This window comes from Triticum aestivum, chromosome 7B (genome assembly GCF_018294505.1).
Source record: "Triticum aestivum cultivar Chinese Spring chromosome 7B, IWGSC CS RefSeq v2.1, whole genome shotgun sequence".
Taxonomy (NCBI): domain Eukaryota; kingdom Viridiplantae; phylum Streptophyta; class Magnoliopsida; order Poales; family Poaceae; genus Triticum; species Triticum aestivum.
The window spans coordinates 444,879,762-444,901,682 of record NC_057813.1 but is presented as its reverse complement, the minus strand read 5'-3'; positions in this window follow the sequence as shown (position 1 = coordinate 444,901,682).

Here is a 21,921-nt window from a genome sequence, read left to right as displayed (position 1 = left end):
TCGATTGTTTGAATTTGAATTATGTGCATTAATGCCTATAAAATGCACATAATCGCCTAAATATAATGAATGAGCCCGGAAAAGTACCAAACTTCAACACAGTGATCTGTAGGGTGTATGCTCATCGTAGAAAAAACTCAAGGACATAGGACCAAAGGAATTTGGGTTCCCCTTCAATCTTGGCGAGTTATCTCTCGAAACCACCAAACTTCCTCGGTGATGGTTCAATATATGAAGAGCGTGCAAGACGACATAAGCCAAACATTCTCAATTTTTTACCAGGGCATGGTGAGGCCATACCATGGCACCATGCCAGGCGTCATGTTTTTCGAGCATGTCTTTCATTTTTCTTTAGTTGAAAAATCAATAAATGACACATTTTTGGTTGACTCTTGCCACACATATCCTTGAAATATCTGCCCAATCCTTGTAGAAGGCATGAGAATTTACTAAATACCATGAGCATGGTTTTCTAGACCGTTTTGTGCACTTTTTCATGCACCGATTGTTTGAATTTTAATTATGTGCATTAATGCATAGAAAATGCACATAACCGCCTAAATATTGTAAATGAGCCCGGAAAAGTGCCAAATTTGAACACGGTGATCTGTAGGGTGTATGATGATCGTAGAAAAAACACAAGGACAAAGGAAATTTGGATTCTCTTTCAATCTTGGTGATTTGCCTCTCGAAACCACAAAACATCCTCATTGATGGTTTGATTTATGAAGAGCGTGCATGATGACATAAGCCAAACCTTCTCAAATTTTTACCAGGGCATGGTGAGGCATGCCATGGCACCAGGCCAGGCGCCATATTTTTCAAGCATGTCTTTCATTTTTCTATAGTTGAAAAACCAATGAATGACATGTTTATGGTTGACTCTTGCCACACATATCCTTGAAATCTATGCCCATCCCTTGTAAAAGGCATGAGAATTTACTAAATATCACGAGCATGATTTTCCAGACCGTTTTCGTGCACATTTTCATGCACCGATTGTTTGGATTTGAATTATGTGCATTAATGCCTAGAAAATGAACATAATCGCCTAAATATTGTAAATGAGCCCGAAAAATGCCAAACTTGAACATGGTGATCTGTAGGGTGTATGATGATCGTAGAAAAAATTCAAGGACAAAGGACAAAGGAAATTTGGATTCTCTTTCAATCCTGGTGATTTCCCTCTCAAAACCACAAAACTTCCTCGTTGATGGTTCGATTTATGAAGAGCATGCATGACGACATAAGGTAAACCCCGAGCGCAACATGAGTCATGTTGCAAAACACTATTGCAGGATGCTGCTAACGCGACACTACAATCAGAGACCCTTTAACAAAACTATGTGCGATGCATTAGTCACAAACGGGGATGTAAAAAAGCCGTCATAAAGGTGCAAAACGTTTGCGATGGAGGATGCATCAAACACGGTTCAGATTTTAGTTGCGTGTGCGATGCAGGGCACACGATTAACCCGTTTGAACTATTTGCGATGAGGCAGAACAACAGAAACGGGCAGCCATGTCAATGTGTGTGCGATATACGGCATACAGTTCACTTCGATGAACCGTTTTCTATTAGGGAGTAACATAAACGGTTAGCCAGATCAAGGTGTGTGTGATATAGGGCATACGGTTCACTCAGACGAACTGTTTTCGATTAGCGAACGCAACAGAAATGGTTCAACTTAACAAGATGTGTGTGATACGTGGCAAACAGCTGACTCGGGTGAACTGTTTGCGATGAGAAATTACAATACAGATGGTTAATACAGTTAGTTCGTGTCTGATTCTGTGTGTACAAAAAACTTTGAAAAAAGCAAACTAGTTGCTTGCGGTGGCTAGGAGTATCGCACACGATGCATCTACAAGTACTCATGTGCGATGATTAGTAAGTTACACATACGTTTCCTTATGTTAACACTTGTGTGATAAATAACACGTGGCACCGGATACGGTATTCGGGTTGTGTGTGTGCTCCACTTAGTCTTCCTGCGCTCCAGTGAATGATTCCCATGCTCCACATGGGTGAATTGTAAAATCCATGCCTATTCCCTCACCGGTTTCCCGCCACTAGCTAACGGCTTGCTGCATATAACCCAGGCGGTGACGCACCGCCGCGACACTCTGCGAAGATCTAGTCCTCACCCATCTACCATTAGTTATTCCAAGCATGCCAAGCAACGACCAAAGCTTCGACGTCGACGCCTACCTATGTTACATCTTCGGCGAGGAGAACGAGCCGGAGTAGGTCGGGGAGCAAGAGCTTAATCGGCCGGTGATACGTCTCCAACGTATCTATAATTTTTGATTGTTCCATGCTATTATATTAACTGTTTCAAATGATTATGGGCTTTATTATACACTTTTATATTACTTTTGGGACTAACCTATTAACCGGAGGCCCAGCCCATATTGCTGTTTTATTGCCTGTTTTAGTATTTCGAAGAAAAGGAATATCAAATGGAGTCCAAATGGAATGAAACCTTCGGCAACGTGATTTTTTGGAAGATTAACATCCCGGAGACTTGGAGTTTATGTCAGCAGATACTCGAGGAGCCCAGGAGATAGGGGCGCCCCCCCCCCTACAAGGCGTGGCCCCCTGTCTCGTGGACCCCTCGAGCACCCCCCGACCGACTTCTTTCGCCTATATATTCCCTCGTACCCTAAAAACATCGAATATCAAGATAGATCGGGAGTTCCGCCGCCGCAAGCCTCTATAGCCACGAAAAACCTCTCGAGAGTTCTTCCCGGCACACTGCCGGATGGGCAACCCATCATCGGTGGCCATCTTCATCATCCCGGCGCTATCCATGATGAGGAGGGAGTAGTTCACCCTCGGGGTTGAGGGTATGTACCAGTATCTATGTGTTTGATCTCTCCCTCTCATGCTCTCTCTCGTGTTCCCTCTATGGCACGATCTTGATGTATCCCGAGCTTTGCTATTATAGTTGGATCTTATGATGTTTCTCCCCCTCTACTCTCTTGTGATGAATTGAGTTTCCCTCTTGAAGTTATCTTATCGGATTGATCTTTGATTTGAGAACACTTGATGTATGTCTTGCCGTGTTTATATGTGGTGACATTGGGATATCACGTGCCACTTGATGTATGTTTTGGTGACCAACTTGCGGGTTCCGCCCATGAACCTATGCATAGGGGTTGGCACACATTTTCTTGACTCTCCGGTAGAAACTTTGGGGCACTCTTTGAAGTACTTTGTGTTGGTTGGATGAATCTGAGATTGTGTGATGCATATCATATAATCATGACCACGGATACTTGAGGTGACAATGGAGTATCTAGGTGACATTAGGGTTTTGGTTGATTTGTGTCTTAAGGTGTTATTCTAGTACGAACTCTCTAATAGATTGATCCGAAGGAATAACTTTGAGGTGGTTTCGTACCCTACCATAATCTCTACGTTTGTTCTCTGCTATTAGTGTCTTTGGAGTGACTCTATGTTGCATGTTGAGGGATTGTTATATGATCTATCTATGTTATTATTGTTGAGAGAACTTGCACTAGTGAAAGTATGAACCCTAGGCCTTGTTTCCTATCATTGCAATACCATTTACGCTCACTTTTATCATTAGTTACCTTGCTGTTTTTATATTTTCAGATTACAAAAACCTATATCTACTATCTTTATTGCACTTGTATCACCATCTCTTCGCTGAACTAGTGCACCTATACAATTTACCATTGTATTGGGTGTGTTGGGGACACAAGAGACTCTTTGTTATTTGGTTGCAGGGTTGTTTGAGAGAGACCATCTTCATCCTACGCCTCCCACGGATTGATAAACCTTAGGTCATCCACTTGAGGGAAATTTGCTACTGTCCTACAAACCTGTGCACTTGCAGGCCCAACAATGTCTACAAGAAGAAGGTTGTGTAGTAGACATCAAGCTCTTTTCTGGCGCCGTTGTCGGGGAGCCTAGGTAAAGGGCACTCACTCGCACCCCGCCAACTAAGCTCTTTTCTGGCGCCGTTGCTGGGGAGGTGAGTGCTTGAAGGTATATCTTTAGATCTTGCAATCGAATCTTTTATTTCTTATTTTATCACTAGTTTAGTTTATAAAAGAAAATTACAAAAAAATGGAGTTGAGTTTGTCTCATACGCTTCATCTTTTCAATATCTTTCGTGAGAATGATGGAAGGGAAAATTGTGCTCAAGTGCTAGAAGAAGAAATCTATAGTATGTTTGATACTAAATATGTGAATGATGAGCATGATTGCAATGTTATTAGTATGAATTCCTTGAATATCCATGATGCTAATGATATGCAAAGCCACAAGCCTGGGGAAGCTATGTTTGATGAATATGATATTTTTTGTCCCCCAAGTTTTGATGAGAATATTTATTATGATGAAAGCATGCCTCCTATTTATGATGATTATATTGATGAAAGTGGGTTTGGAAGAGTGTCAACTTTAGGAATTAGTGATCCCACTATTTTGGAGGATGTTGAATCTTATTGTGATGAACATGAAAGTGGATTTGGAAGAGTGTCAACTTTATTTAGTGATGATTCCACTATTTCAGAAGAGGTTCCAATTGATTATGAGAACAAAGTTGCTATCTATGATGATTTTTGTGATGACTTGTATGCTATTAGGAATGATGATAACCATGAAACTTGTCATCATGATTTTAGTTATCAATTGGATTATGCCTCACATGATAATTATTTTGTTGAGTTTGCTCCCACTACTATTCATGAGAAGAATTTTGCTTATGTGGAGAGTAGTAAATTTTCTATGCTTGTAGATCATGAAAAGAATACTTTAGGTGCTGGTTATATTGTTGAATTCATTCATGATGCTACTGAAAATTATAATGAGGGAGGAACATATGCTTGTAGGAATTGCAATAATGTCAAGTTTCCTCTCTATGTGCTTCAATTTTTGAAGTTGTGCTTGTTTTACCTCCCTATGCTAGTTGATTATTGTTCCCATAAGTTCTTTGCTCACAAAATCCCTATGCATAGGAAGTGGGTTAGAATTAAAGGTGCTAGTAATATGCTTCATGATGCTCCCGTTATGTTTCAATTCTTATCTTTTATGTGAGCATCATTGCCATCATCATGCCTAGCTAGAAAGGCATTAAAGAAAAAGCACTTGTTGGGAGACAACACAATATTTACCCTTACTGTTTTTGTGTGTCCACATGATTATGCTACTGTAGTAATCATGTTTTATATCTTTTGTTTCAATAAAGTGCCAAGTAAGACCTTTAGGATGGCTTTTGGTGATAGTTGTGTTGATCCTGCTGGAAATCAGGAACTTTTGCACCCAGTAAATTAGTTTTGTTAATTCACAAAAACGTGCTACTGATCTGATTCTTTTTGCTCTGGATTGGTACACGAATTGCTTAGGACTTCCTAATTTGGTAGAACTTTTGGAGGTCCAGAGGTATAAGTTTCATACAGATTACTACATACTGTTCTGTTTTTGACAGATTCTGTTTTCTATGTGTTGTTTGCTTATTTTGATGCATCTATGGCTAGTATTAAGTGGTATGAACCATAGAGAAGTTGGAATACAGTAGATATTACACCAATATGAATTTAGAATGAGTTAATTACAGTACCTAAGTGCTGGTTTTATTTTCTTATACTAACGGAGCTTACGAGTTTTGTGTTGAGTTTTGTGTGGTTGAAGTTTTCAAGTTTTGGGTAAGGATTCGATGGACTATGTAATAAGGAGTGGCAAGAGCCTAATCTTGGGGATGCCCAAGGCATCCCAAGGTAATATTCAAGGACAACCAAGAACCTAAGCTTGGGGAAGCCCCGGAAGGCATCCCCTCTTTCGTCTTCGTTCATCGGTAACTTTACTTGGAGCTATATTTTTATTCACCACATGATATGTGTTTTGCTTGGAGCGTCATTTTATCTTGTTAGTATTTTCTTGCTGTTAGTTATAATAATGTTTTGCATCTTTAGTTTCAATAAAAATGTCAAGGATAGCCTTTGCCATGCTTATTTTGCTAGTATACATGTTGCTGTTTGAAAACAGAAAGTTTACCGCTATTGCAAAAATTCCCTAGAAAAGTCAGAGAATGGTATAATGTTGAATTTTTTTAATATTAAGCTCTGATAAATTTATTACAGTGGGAATTTTCTCTTATAATTTTTGGAGTTAGGGAAGTATTGATACTCTTGCATTCGTTACAGACTGTACTGTTTTGGCAGATTGCTGTTATGTTTGCATTGTTTGCATATTTTTGCTTGTTTAATGATTCTATTTGAGGATAGGAGTATTAAATATGCAGAGGCATTTAGTATGCAATGTTGAATAATTATTTAAGTGATTTGTTACAGTAGAAAATGATAAGGTTTTGCATTGGTTTATACTAACCTATCTCACGAGTTCTTGTTGAGTTTGTTGTGGATGAAGCTTTTGATAAAAAGAAAAACCATGATATGAGAGGAATTAAGGAGACACAAAAGTTCAAGCTTGGGGATGCCCCGGTAGGCATCCCACCTTTCTTCTTCAACAACTATCGGTTAGTATCGGTTGAGCCTAAGTTTTTGCTTCTTCACATGAGTCGTGCTATCCTTGCAATTTCATTTATTTTGTTTTGCTTGCTGTTTGAATAAGATACCAAGATCTGAAATTCTTAAATGAGAGAGAGTCTTCGCATAGTTGCATAATTATTTAGCTACTCATTGATCTTCACTTATATTTGTTGGAGTAGTTTTTCGTTTCCTCTAGTGCTTCACTTATATCTTTTAGAGCATGGCGGTGGTTTTATTTTGTAGAAATTAATGAACTCTCATGCTTCACTTATATTATTTTGAGAGTCTTAAACAGCATGGTTGTTTGAATGAAAACTATCATAGGAAGTGAATTGGATGCTATGATCAATTTGATACTTGATAATTGTTTTGAGATATGGAGGTAGTGATATTAAAGTCATGCTAGTTGGGTGATTATGAATTTAAAGAATGCTTGTGTTGAAGTTAGCAAGTCCCATAGCATGCACGTATGGTTAAAGTTGTGTAACAAATTTGAAACATGAAGTGTACCTGGCTTGTGCATCGTTATGAGTGGTGGTCGGGGACGAGCGATGGTCTTTTCCTACCAATCTATCCCCCTAGGAGCATGCGCGTAGTGCTTGATTTTTGATGACTTCTAAATTTTTGCAATAAGTATATGAGTTGTTTTGACTAATGTTGAGTCCATGGATTATACGCACTTTTACCTTTCCACCATTGCTAGCCTCTTCGGTACCGTGCATTGCCCTTTCTCACCTTGAGAGTTGGTGCAAACTTCGCCGGTGCATCCAAACCCCAAGATACGATACACTCTATCACACATAAACCTCCTTATATCTTCCTCAAAGCAGCCACCATACCTACCTATTATGGCATTTCCATAGCCATTCCGAGATATATTGCCATGCAACTTTCCACCATTTCGTTCATCATCATCATGACTTACTTTACTTTTGTCATATTGCCATTGCATGATCATGTAGTTGACATTGTATTTGTGTCAAAGCCACCATGCATAATTTTCATACATGTCACTCTTGATTCATTGCACCATCCCGGTACACCGCCGGAGGCATTCATATAGAGTCATATCTTGTTCTAGTTTTGAGTTGTAATTCATATGTTGTAATCAATGAAAGTGTGATGATCATCATTATTAGAGCATTGCCCAAAAAGAAAAAAAAGGAAAGAAAAAAAGAATAAAGGCCAAAAGAAAAAAAATAGAGGCCCAAAGAAAAAAAAGGAAATAAAGAAAATAAAGAAAATAAATAAAAAGGGCAATGCTACTATCTCTTTTTCCACACTTGTGCTTCAAAGTAGCACCTTGTTCTTCATGTAGTGAGTCTCATATATTGTGCTTCAAAGTAGCACCATGTTTTTCATGTAGTGAGTCTCATAGGTTGTCTTTTTCATACTAGTGGGAATTTTTCATTATAGAACTTGGCTTGTATATTCCTACGATGGGCTTCCTCAAATGCCCTAGGTCTTCGTGAGCAAGCAAGTTGGATGCACACCCACTAGTTTTGTTTTGTTGAGCATTCATTTATATCTCTAGTGCATCTGTTGCATGGCAATCCCTACTCCTCATGTTGACATCAATTGATGGGCATCTCCATAGCCCGTTGATTATCCTCGTCAATGTGAGACTTTCTCTTTTCTTTGTCTTCTCCATACAACCCCCATCATTATATCCTATTCCGCCCATAGTGCTATATCCATGGCTCACGCTCATGTATTGCGTGAAGGTTGAAAAAGTTTGAGATTATTTAAGTATGAAACAATTGCTTGGCTTGTCATCGGGGGTATAGAAGTTGGGAACATCTTTGTGTGACGAAAATGAAGCATAGCCTAACTATATATTTTGTAGGGATGAACTTTCTTTTGCCATGTTATTTTGAGAAGACATGATTACCTTGATTAGTATGCTTGAAGTGTTACTATTTCTTATGTCAATATGAACTTTTATCTTGAATCATTTGGATCTGAACATTCATGCCACAATAAAGTGAAATTACTTTGACAATCATGCTAGGTAGCATTCCACATCAAAAATTCTGTTTTTATCATTTACCTACTCGAGGACGAGCAGGAATTAAGCTTGGGGATGCTTGATACGTCTCCAACGTATCTACAATTTTTTATTGTTCCATGCTATTATATTACCTGTTTTGAATGATTATGGGCTTTATTATACACTTTCATATTACTTTTGGGACTAACCTATTAACCGGAGGCCCAGCCCATATTGTTGTTTTATTGCCTGTTTCAGTATTTTGAAGAAAAGGGATATCAAACAGAGTCCAAACGGAATGAAACCTTCGGCAACGTGATTTTTTGGAAGATTATCATCCTGGAGACTTGGAGTTTACGTCAGAAGATACTCAAGGAGCCCAGAAGATAGGGGGCACCCCCTACTGGGCGCACCCCCCTGTCTCGTGGACCCCTCGAGCACCCCCCGACCGACTTATTTCGCCTATATATTCCCTCGTACCCTAAAAACATCGAATATCAAGATAGATCGGGAGTTCCGACGTCGCAAGCCTTTGTAGCCACCAAAAACCTCTCGGGAGCTCTTCCCGGCACCCTGCTGGAGGGGGAACCCATCACCGGTGGCCATCTTCATCATCCGGCGCTATCCATGACGAGGAGGGAGTAGTTCACCCTCGGGGCTGAGGGTATGTACCAGTAGCTATGTGTTTGATCTCTCCCTCTTGTGTTCTCTCTCGTGTTCCCTCTATGGCACAATCTTGATGTATCCCGAGCTTTGCTATTATAGTTGGATCTTATGATGTTTCTCCCCCTCTACTCTCTTGTGATGAATTGAGTTTCCCTCTTGAAGTTATCTTATCGGATTGAGTCTTTGATTTGAGAACACTTGATGTATGTCTTGCCGTGTTTATCTGTGGTGACATTGGGATATCACGTGCCACTTGATGTATGTTTTGGTGACCAACTTGCGGGTTCCGCCCATGAACCTATGCATAGGGGTTGGCACACGTTTTCTTGACTCTCCGGTAGAAACTTTGGGGCACTCTTTGAAGTACTTTGTGTTGGTTGGATGAATCTGAGATTGTGTGATGCATATCATATAATCATGCCCACAGATACTTGAGCTGACAATGGAGTATCTGGGTGACATTAGGGTTTTGGTTGATTTGTGTCTTAAGGTGTTATTCTAGTACGAACTCTTTAATAGATCGATCTGAAAGAATAACTTTGAGGTGGTTTCATACCCTACCATAATCTCTACGTTTGTTCTCCGCTATTAGTGGCTTTGGAGTGACTATTTGTTGCATGTTGAGGGATTGTTATATGATCTATCTATGTTATTATTGTTGAGAGAACTTGCACTAGTGAAAGTATGAACCCTAGGCTTTGTTTCCTATCATTGCAATACCGTTTACGCTCACTTTTATCATTAGTTACCTTGCTGTTTTTATATTTTCAGATTACAAAAACCTATATCTACTATCTTTATTGCACTTGTATCACCATCTCTTCGCTGAACTAGTGCACCTATACAATTTACCATTGTATTGGGTGTGTTGGGGACACAAGAGACTCTTTGTTATTTGGTTGCAGGGTTGTTTGAGAGAGACCATCTTCATCCTACGCCTCCCACGGATTGATAAACCTTAGGTCATCCACTTGAGGGAAATTTGCTACTGTCCTACAAACCTGTGCACTTGCAGGCCCAACAACGTCTACAAGAAGAAGGTTGTGTAGTAGACATCATCTGGTGCAGGCACCATGGCCCATCGGCAGCAATGTTAGTGTCACAGTCCTTGGGAGCACAATCGACATATTGCAGAGGAGGTGTGATGAGCAGATTGCCATCCACCATGCAAAAGATCCAAAGCTGCTCGGCGGCATGATCGACGACCCACCCGAAGAGCCGCCCTCACCAGTGCTCATCGAGAGCTTGATGCCCTGCAAGGAATGGGCACGGGACCTCTGCGATTCAGTCAAGACAAAGGTAGCCTACGGCTTCATCATTGCCCACGGCGGCCGTGTCAACCTCGATCCTGATGGTGTGGTGGCCAGGCTCAAGCACATCCTTAGCGGAGTTGACGTCCCCGATGAAGTAGAACATCGCCAACGTGATATCTTGAGGATGCAGGTGATCGACGGAATTTGCTACCAGGCCAGAGGCATGGAAATGGAGCGGTTCGGTGGATTTGTCATGCGCAAGATTACACGCTGTCAAGCTCTTCTGGAAGAGGCCCGGCAACCCTAAGAGCCTCCTAGCGGCAGCAGCTCCGTAGGCGGAGGCGGGTCGGGACACTTGGAGTGAACGACCGCAAGGGTGCTATGCTGATCATGGAGTCCGAGAAGACCATCATCGGAAGGCCGCCAGCTCAGCATGTTAGCTTATATTTTATTATAATTGTATGCATATGTAGGTCGTGAGTGTTCTGGGCCTTGCAGCATTTGGCATTTTAAATTATCCTAAATATGTAAGACAATTATTAAGAATTATTAACAATTGCCATTGTAACTTTGCCTCAACGACGAGCAGAGCGCGTGCACGGCCGCCAGAGCGGAGCGCGCCGCGGCCGCCTCAATGGCGATCAACCACATGGTCAACCTTCTGCCATCAATAAATTTTGACCTTGTTTCTCATCACATTGCTGATTACAACGCAATAAGTAATTGCAAATCTGTTCACAACTATCAAACTAATATGTGTTCACACTTAGCACCAGGCTATAAAAACCACCCACTCGAAAATTACTTCATAGTTCCTCTCCTCATCACCCACAAAATTGGTTTTTTCTGTCAAGTCGTTTGGCCATGACTGGTAGGAGGAGTTTAGGGTGGACATATAACCAGGCAGCAAAGACCAAGGCCGCGGAAGCACTAGAGAGGTACCGCCGCCAAGCCACAGCCGCATCAGAGATGTCTCGGCGTGCCGCGGAGCCCTCGAACAAGCTCTCACGGGAATGCGAGGGCTCTCACAAGCACTTTCACGGCGTCGGCCATCGCGATGAGCCAGCATTCTTGAAGTCCTTCGCCGGCAACGACGACATTCTTGCTGGCGTCACTACGCAGCAGGAGCTGGTCGATGGCTTGATGAAGCTACTCAAGATTAGCGATGCCTTGGCTGACAAGGCGACCGACCTCGTCGAGCAACTCATGGGTGACAATGCGAAGCTCCTCAAGTTCGTCGCCGAGAAGGAGGAGGAGGCCGCCGGCTGGAAGATGCTGCATGACCAGAGCAGTGCCTCGGAGATGGCGCTGAAAGCGGTCGTCGAGGAACTGATGGGTGGCTTGAGGAAGCTCTGGATCGACCGCGAGCAGGAGGTGGAGGAATCTTTGGCTGCTTTCAAGCAAAGTCGTGAGGAATTGAAGAAGGAGCTGGAGGATTTTGCCTCCCGGTGATCCATCGACAAGTAGGGACAGTAGTGACCCAGATTGTTGTCAGCAATTTCCTTCTTCTCTTGCCCCGTGTCTTCCGGGCTTTGCCACTTGTGGCATTTTAAATTATCCAGAATATGTAAGACAATTATTATCTACGCCATTGTAAATTTGTTGCCATATTATCCGTTGCCATTTTATTTCTGGTCGTATTATCCGTTGCCGTATGTGGAAATTTAAATTAGGGCGGAATACGAGTTGAAAACACGAACAAAGCAAATGCTGCCATAGGATCACAAGCAAACACTCTCCGTCCAGGTGCTTTAATTAACCCATTAATGGAGAAGTTGTGAGCAAGGCGTGCGGCGGCTGGTGCATGGAGGTCAAAGAGCTTCCCAATGAGCATGGGCGGTCTTGCTGTTCGCACATGTCCTGTCGAGCCTGCGAGGTGGACAAGATGCACGCGTCCCGTTGAGCCTGCGCAGCGGACTGCTCGCACGCATCCTATCGAGCCTGCGCATGGCGGACTTCTCGTGTTCGTCCCGTCTAATCAAACAGCTACACGCATGCCACCGAGTATGGTTAAATTTCGACACGGTAAATATAATACAACTGTTTGCAATATTAATGTGTCAACTTTCTGTTTCAAAAAGGACTTCTCTTTTTTCTAAGGGGTTTTCAGAAAGGAATTCGTTGGCTACTAATGTGTGTGCCTCTTCTAAAACTAGACGATTTTTTTACCATGACATATATGTGCCATGTCATGAAACCATGCCAAGTTTCATGTTTTTTGGGTGACTTTTTGATTTACTGGGATTTAAAAACCGAGATTCTCATTATTTCAGGACGACGACAAGTTTGTAATTCATTCTCATTCCTTAAACGGGACCTAAACATGCACCCAATGACACATGTACGATTTCCCACCCATTTTGCTTCACTAGAGCATGTAGTTGTAGTTCAAATTTGAATTATGGACTACATTAATGAACAGAAAACTTAGTAATTAGTAATATATATATATACAATGGCCAAACGAACCCTGAACAGTTTCAAATTTCAGCCCGACACTCTTATTATTCTATGTTGCCTATAGAAAACAAAGTTCAAGGCGAGAAGAGGCAGCGATTATCGTTTCGCCCACAAGAGGGGCATGTTTCCCTACCGGAACCATGAGGGTTACGATAGGCTCCGGTTTGTAAAAGGCTTGTAATATAGCTTGATACATCTCCAACGTAGTATTCATGCCATGTTTACAATAGTTTTATATGATTTCGGCATGATTTGATTAGAACTAACCCGGACTGACGTTGTTTTCAGCAGAGCTACCGTGGTGTTGTTTTTGTGCAGAAATAAAAGTTCTCGGAATGCGCTGAAAATAAACGGAGATTTTTTGGGAAAATATAAAAAATACTGGAACAAAAATCTACCGGAGGGGAGTCATGTGGGCTCCATGAGGGTGGGGGAGTGCCCACCCCCCTCGGGCGCGCCCCTGTGCCTCGTGGACTCCCTGTGGGGCCCCTTGACTTGTCCTCAACGCCAACCTCTTCTATAAATACCCAAACCTCCAAAAAATAACCTAGATCGGAAGTTCCACCGCCGCAAGCCTCTGTAGCCACGAGAAATCAATCTAGGCCCTCTTTGGCACCCTGCCAGAGGGGACCATCATCACCGGAGGCCATGGAGGAGGATCCCGGAGGGGCCATCATAGCCATGAAGGCCAAGGACCAGAGGGGGAACCTCTCCCCAACTAGGGGGGAGACCATGGAGGAGGAAGCACAAGGGGTAGAACCTCTCCTCCTCTCTCTCGGTGGCACTGGAGTGCCATCAAGAGGGGAATCATCGATGCGGTGATCATCTTCATCAACATCACCATCATCATCACCATCCTCATCTCTTTTACGCGGTCCACTCTCCCACACCCCACTGTAATCCCTACTTGAACATGGTGCTTTATGCCACATATTATGATCCAATGATGTGTTGCCATCCTATGATGTTTTGAGTAGATATCATTTGTCCTTGGGTTGATTGATGATCTACATCGATACGAGTTGTATGTTTTATTTTGGTGCTGTCCTACGGTGCCCTCCGAGTCACGCAAGCGCGAGGGATTCCCGCTGTAGGGTGTTGCAATATGTCCATGGTTTACTTGTTGTCTATGTTGCTTGAGTGACAGAAGCATAAACACGGATAAGTGGGTCACTGCGATGGGATAAAGGGGACTTGATACTTTAATGCTATGGTTGGGTTGTACCTTAATGATCTTTAGTAGTTGCAGATACTTGCTAGAGTTCCAATCATAAGTGCATATGATCCAAGAAGAGGAAGTATGTTAGCTTATGCCTCTCCCTCATATGAAATTGCAATGACGACTACCGGTCTTGTTAACAATTGCCTAGGATAATTCCGCAAACGCTATTTATAATATTTATTAATATATTCTAACTTTATGATAATAGAACCTACTTTTATGTTTTAGCTCTCCGATATCATGCAAAGTTATCCTCTTCATACCCACAACATAGTTTTATTTCTCGTTTCTAGTTGGAAGCAAACGTTCGGTGTACATAGAGTCGTATCAGTGGCAGATAGGACTTGAGAGAATACTGATCTTGTCTTTAGCTCCTTGTGGGTTTGACACTCCATGCTTATCACTTCCACCTTTGGAAATTTCTACGATGATTCCCTGCACTTGGGGATTATCAAGCTCTTTTCTGGCGCCCTTGCCGGGGAGCAATAGTGCGGGGTTGATATTCTCGTGTGTGCTTGTTTGCTTTCTTCACTAAGTAGTTTTTGTTTTCCCTTTTTGATTTTCTTATTTGTGGGTGAAACATACAAAAAATCCAAAAAAATTAAAATACAAAAAGATGCACTTGCCTCATATGCCTAAAAAGTTTTTTCTAGAAGAGAAGTGATTGGAAAGTTATGCATTGGAGAAGTGAGGGTCGACCTTGAGCACTTATGTTCATGCTCATGGAAACAATGTAGAATTTTTCATGGAAGTTTCTCTGTAAATAATTATCCCCTTGTATATATCCTTTCTATTATAAAAATAATGTGCCAAGCTTTGGTTTTAGGATGATTAGCTTGCTTGTTTACTATGTGCAGTACAAAAACTGAAGCTTTGGCTGTAGCGCGTGAATTTACATTTTTTACTGGAAGTCAAATGGTTCTGAAACTTTTTGCACATTACTTCTGTACAAATTGTTTAAATTGTCATATTTTATTTAGAATTTTTGGAGTTACAAAAGTTTACTAAATTTCTAGATTACTACAGACTGTCCTGTTTTTGACAGATTCTGTTTTCTATGTGTTGTTCGCTTATTTTGATGAATCCATGGGTAGTATCGGGGGGTATAAACCATGGTGAAGTTGGAATACAGTAGATAAAGTTCTAATATTAAATTGAAATGAGTTTGCAACAGTACCTAAAGGTTGCTCTATTGTACTAACGGATCTCACAAAGTTTTTGTTAAGTTTTGTGTGGATGAAGTGTTCGAAGAACGAGGAGTTACCGATGTGAGAAGAATAAAGAGAGGCAAGAGTTCAAGCAGGATACTCAAGCATCTAAGCTTGGGGATGCCCCGACTGGCAACCCATCTTTCTTATTCAACAATTATCGGTATACCTCGGTTTTTGTTTTGTTCACATGATTTGTGTCTCTTGTGTTTTTCTTTTTCTGTAGGAACCATGCTAGTATGAGATAGCCCTTCATTTATTTATTGAATGCTTCATGTGATTCACTTATATCTTTTGAGTATGGTTTTACAGAATGCTTTGTGTGCTTCACTTATATATTTTGAGCTTGGATATTGGTTAGTCTATATTAATTGTAGAATGCTCCATGATCTTCACTTATATCTTTTGGAGTATGAATAATACTATCATCTAAAGTGGGTTTGGAGTGTCAACTTTAGGAATTAGTGATCCCACTATTTTGGAGGGTGTTGAATATTAGTGTGATATTTATGAAAGTGAATTTGGAAGAGTGTCAACTTTAGTTAGTAATGATTCCACTATTTCGGAAGAGGTTCCAATTGATTATGAGAACAAAGTTGCTATCTACGATGATTAATGTGATGACATGTATGCTATAAAGAATAATGTTAACCATGAAACTTGTCATCATGATTTTAATTTTCAATTGGATTAAGCCTCACATGACAGTTATTTTGTTGAGTTTTTTTTTACCTTGAAGATTGTAGGGCTTGCCCCCCACAGCATTTTATTAATAAAAAAGAGCAGCAGTACAAGGATTCCTCAATATGGGGAAAAGAAAGAAAGAAACAAGAAAAGGAAGCAACAAAAAGCTAAAGAAATCTATACAAAGGGAGGGGGAGGATACTATACCTAATAATTACAGCATTACACACAAATAACCTCCTCAAGGAGGTAGGAAATCAATCCATTTAAGCAATGCATCTCTATATTTCCTTTTGATTCTATAGGAAAGAAGAGATAGATCATGAATGAAGCCATTCCTCCAAGCCCTGAAAGAAGGTCGAATGTTTCTGAAAGCTCTGTCATTCCTGACTTTCCAAATATTCCACCAAGCAATGAAGACTGAGGGAGTCCTGGATTAAGGGTTCCTCGGACAGCCGGACTATATACTCTGGCCGGACTGTTGGACTATGAAGATACAAGATTGAAGACTTCGTCCCGTGTCCGGATGGAACTCTCCTTTGCGTGGAAGGCAATCTTGGCAATTCAGATATGTAGATCTCCTTCTCTGTAACTGACTCTGTGTAACTCTAGCCCCCTCCGGTGTCTATATAAACCGGAGGGTTTAGTCCGTAGGACAAGGACAATCATAATCATAGGCTAGCTTCTAGGGTTTAGCCTCTACGATCTCGTGGTAGATCAACTCTTGTAATACTCATATCATCAAGATCAATCAAGCAGGAAGTAGGGTATTACCTCGATCGAGAGGGCCCGAACCTGGGTAAAACATCGTGTCCCCTGTCTCCCGTTACCATTAGCCTTAGATGCACAGTTTGGGAGCCCCTACCCGAGATCCGCCGGTTTTGACACCGAAATTGGTGCTTTCATTGAGAGTTCCACAGTGTCGTCACGGTAAGGTTTGATGGCTCCTTCGATCATATTCAACGATGTCGTCCAGGGGGAGGTTTTCCATCCCGGACAAATCTTCATATTCGACGGCTTCATACTACAAGCCAACTCGCTTGGCCATCTGGAGCAGATCGATAGCTATGCCCCTTGCCATCAGGTCAGGTTTGGAAGCTTGAACTATACTGCCGACATCTGCGGAGACTTGATCTTTGACGGATTCGAGCTCATGTCAGGAGCGTCGAACGGTCATGACGGGCATGACTTTGATCTTCCATCGGACAGTGTTCGGGAGATTGCGCCTGCGATGGTGCCAGGAATCAATCCGGAGCAGATCGTGCCTTCCGAGGACAGGTGGATAGACCCCGCCACGGAGGCCGCACACTCATCGGCGTCGGAGCCGAACACTGATCCCACCTCTTGTGAGGGTGGTGCCATCGGACCCTCAGACTCGCCTCCGGGTACAGGTTCCGAACCGCGTACGTCTGTGCCTATCGAATCTGATTGGGCACCGGTCAGGGAGTTCACCTCCGCGGATATTTTTCAGCACTCGCCCTTGGGTGATGTGCTAAATTCTTTAAGATCTCTTTCCTTGTCGGGAGATTCTTGGCCGAACTATGTCCGGCTCGAATGGGAAGCGGACAATGAAGGAATTTGTTCCCCACCCACCACCCACTTCATAGCCACTGTTGATGACTTAACCGACACGCTCGATTTCCACTCTGAAGACGTCGACGGTATTTACGACGACGTAGGAGAAGAACAGGAACCACCACCCACTGCGCGCTGGACTGCCACCTCATCATATGATATATATATATATGGTGGACACACCAAAAGAAGGCAATGGTGACGATGCAATGAAGGATAATCCCCTCGATAAGCCACCAAAGCGGCACCGTAGGCGCCGCTCTAGATCCCGCCACAGTAAAAACAGCGACAGTAGTGCAAGAAATAACAATACCCCGGTTGACTCCAAAGGAAACGACGACCCCATGGACCATACGATGGAGCAGGATGAGATAGGGGACGGTAAACATAGTCTGGAGCCGACGTCAGATGATGTCGATCCCAAGGGTAAAATTCACCAACCTGTCTCCGGAGAGGAAAATAGTCCGGACGATGATGCATTCATCATCCCAGAAAAACTCTTGGAACAAGAGAACCTCCACAGAAGGCTTATTGCTACCGCGAGGAGCCTAAAGAAGCAGAAGCAAAGGCTTAAAGCCGCGCAGGATACGCTCAACCATAGGTGGAACAAAGTGCTAGACATAGAAGAAAAATACGGCGGCGATCGTCACACAAAGAGCTATCCAAAATGCAAGCTGCTGCCAGAATTCGACGACGAGGCCATAGAGCCCATTCAGCCGAAAACGGCTGATAAGACGGACCGACCACCTCGTGGCCATGACAGAACGGCTAAGGATGCCGCACACAAGTCAGCACATGATTTATGCGAGCTCCTGGACAAAAAGTCCAGTATGGCTAGGTCCATCTATGGATCTAGGAAGCGCGCTTCGGCACAGGATCAGAGCTACCAAAACAATCACATTGATCGAATACAAGCCAGGAATCAGAACCGAACACAACAACCATCGACAGCATGCCACGACACGTCCAAATACAGGGATGCCGCACACCCCCTGTGCTTCACCGATGACGTGCTGGACCATGAATTTCCAGAAGGATTTAAACCCATGAATATAGAGGCATACGATGGAACGACAGACCCTGGGGTCTGGATTGAGGACTTTATCCTTCATATCCACATGGCTTGTGGAGATGATCTCCATGCCATTAAATACCTACCCCTCAAATTGAAAGGACCAGCTCGGCACTGGTTGAAAAGCCTTCCCAAAAACTCAACCGGAAGTTGGCAAGAACTTGAGGATGCTTTTAGGGCCAATTTTCAAGGGACCTATGTCCGTCCTCCGGACGCGGACGACCTAAGTCACATAATTCAACAGCCCGGAGAGTCAGCCCGAAAACTTTGGAACAGATTTCTTACTAAGAAGAATCAAATCGTCGACTGCCTGGACGTCGAAGCCTTAGTAGCCTTCAAGCACAGTGTCCAGGACGAATGGCTTGCCAGACACCTCGGCCAGGAAAAGCCGAGGTCAATGGCAGCCTTAACAAGCCTCATGACCCGCTTTTGCGCGGGCGAAGACAGTTGGCTGGCCCGTAGTGGCACCAGCGACCTAGGCACATCCGAAGTCAGAGATGGCAATGGGAAGCTGCGACGCAACAAAAACAAGCATCGAAACAATGAAAGCTGCCGAGATAACACGACGGTAAACGCCGGATTCAGGGGCTCTCGTCCCGGTTAATGGAAGAAGCCATTTAAAGGCAGCAGAGATGGACCGTCCAGCCTAAACAAGATTCTGGACAAATTATGTCAGATTCATGGCACCCCCGAAAAACCTGCAAACCACACCCACAAAGAGTGCTGGGTTTTCAAGCAGGCCGGCAAGCTAAATGCCGAACACAAGGGGAGGGGGACACCAAGTGAGGACGAGGATGAGCCTCGCTAGCCGAACACTGGGGGACAAAAAATTCCCACCAGAAGTCAAAACAGTGAATATGATTTATGCAACTCACATTCCAAAGAGAACGAGCAAATGCGCACTCTGAGACATATATGTTGTGGAGCCCGTCACCCCCAAATTCAATCCCTGGTTGGCCTGCCCGATCACCTTCGATCGCAGGGACCATCCGACTAGTATCCGGCATGCAGGGTCAGCTGCCTTGGTGCTCGACCCAATAATTGATGGATACCATCTCACTCGAGTCCTTATGGACGGCGGAAGTAGTCTAAACCTGATATATCAGGACACTGTCCGCAAAATGGGGATAGACCCGTCAAGAATTAGCCTAAGCAACACTACCTTTAAAGGAGTGATACCAGGCATCGAGGCCCGCTGTACGAGCTCTCTAGTACTAGAGGTTTTATTCGGTTCTCCCGACAACTTTAGAAGCGAAGAACTAACCTTCAACATCGCTCCATTCCGAAGCGGCTATCACGCACTACTCGGAAGAATGGCCTTTGCTCGTTTTAATGCAGTACCGCACTATGCCTACCTTAAACTTCAAATGCCTGGTCCACGTGGCGTCATCACGGTTAGCGGAAATACATAGTGTTCCTTATGCGCGGAAGAATACATGGCGGCTCTAGCAGCCGAACACTGAGCGGCCCCTCCTACAAGAATAAATGGTTGTCAAGACCATGAACACGGTTAGACGAATTTGGCGCCCCACCAAATGTAACAGCCCAAACTCAGATATCCCCATAAATGGTGCTATGGGCTACTTGCAAAAAAAAGGCCCATAGTTTGGCCCAACCCTATCAATACAATAACATATTGCATTTTCATGGTTCAGATTAACGAACACCTCGCACAAAGTCTTTCACCTGGGTTTTTCCTTTTTACAGATGATCATCGTGTTACACCCTTCCAGGATACGGCACAACGGAGATAAAGGCGCAGACGTGCAGCAGGGGCCCACTCAAAGGTTTCTTTTTAGATTAAGACCCTGCATAAACCTTTTCAATGTCTCTTTTTGCCTCTTCCCCTCCGAAAACTTGATATAACCAGGAGGAATACTGGCTTTTTCGGCATTTTTGTCACACCAGACTAATGTACGTACCTGGAAACTCAGGGCTTATTATCGAGGGCATTATTTAGCCCAGTATAAGTTGTAAAGTCCAAATACCTTAGGGAGTGTTCGGTTTCACGAGTTCGGCCTTATATGCATCAGCTCCGAATCATGTCTTTGGTCAAATGTTGGGTTTGCCCGGCTCCCGTGTTTTGCTACCTTATGTTCCGCTCTATCGGCTAAGGCGGCACTGGGAGAACTACTGCAATTGTGCCCTGGTTCATCTGGGTGAGCACCTCAGTAGAGAAAGCCAAAAATTGACTGTCATGATACAGCGCGAGACTGGTCAACCACTCGATGACTCAGCGAAATCTTCACGATTCCTCCGCATTAACGAAGGACCGGTTTCCCGATCATGCACATATGTGCACCATCTTCGGATGAACGCGGAAGTACTAGGGGCTATATAGTAGCCCCACCGTCAAACTCCTATGGCTAAGTGAAAGTGTTAAAGCTATATAGTCCGATTGCCTGGTTCGCCGCACTACCATCTCCTTAACGGATCAAGACGTTGGATCAAGTGTGACTATGCGTTTTCCCGAACACCCCCGCATTATATGTGTGGGGGCTGAAGCCGACGACTGCTAACTTTCAGGTTATATACATACATAAACGGCCGCACAGGAGGCACTACAATACTTTCGGGCAAAAGTATAAACACAGCCTTTATAATCAAAATAGCATTGTCTTTACAACTGAGATATCTGTCACTCGAACATGGCACTCTTCGAGCACTGAGCCTCTATTAAACGGGCGCCTTCTAAGACTTCATCAAAATAGAGCTCGGCCGGGTCCTGGCCTTCCGCCGCACCCCGGGTTGCAATAGCGGTGGCCTCCATCCTAGCCCAGTATGTTTTAACACGGGCAAGAGCCATCCGCGCACCCACTATGCACGCCGACCTCTTCACAGCATCGATATGCGACATAGCACCAAGGAATTATTGCACCAATCCAAAATAGTTGTTCGGCCTTGGTCCACGTGGCCAAAGATGATCCACGACAGACCTCATAGAAAGCCCGGACAACCTGTGGAGTTCGGCCCATGCAGCCATCCTTTCATTCATCAGCAACGGATGCGTCAGGGGCACTGAACTGCGACCAGAATAACCTCTCTACCTGATGGTCTTTCCGATCTTTGTAAAACTCAGTCACATCAGCAACACTCTTTTCCAGGTCCGCATACGCGTCTGCAGCACTCCACAACTGATCCAGAGGGGCATACTTCGGATCTCCAAACTTCATCCGCAACAAATAGGGCCTCCCAGCCGTGATATCTTCGGCTTCCCGAAGCTCCTCCCTTATCCCTCTCATTTCAGAGCGGTTTCCTTGGCTGCATCC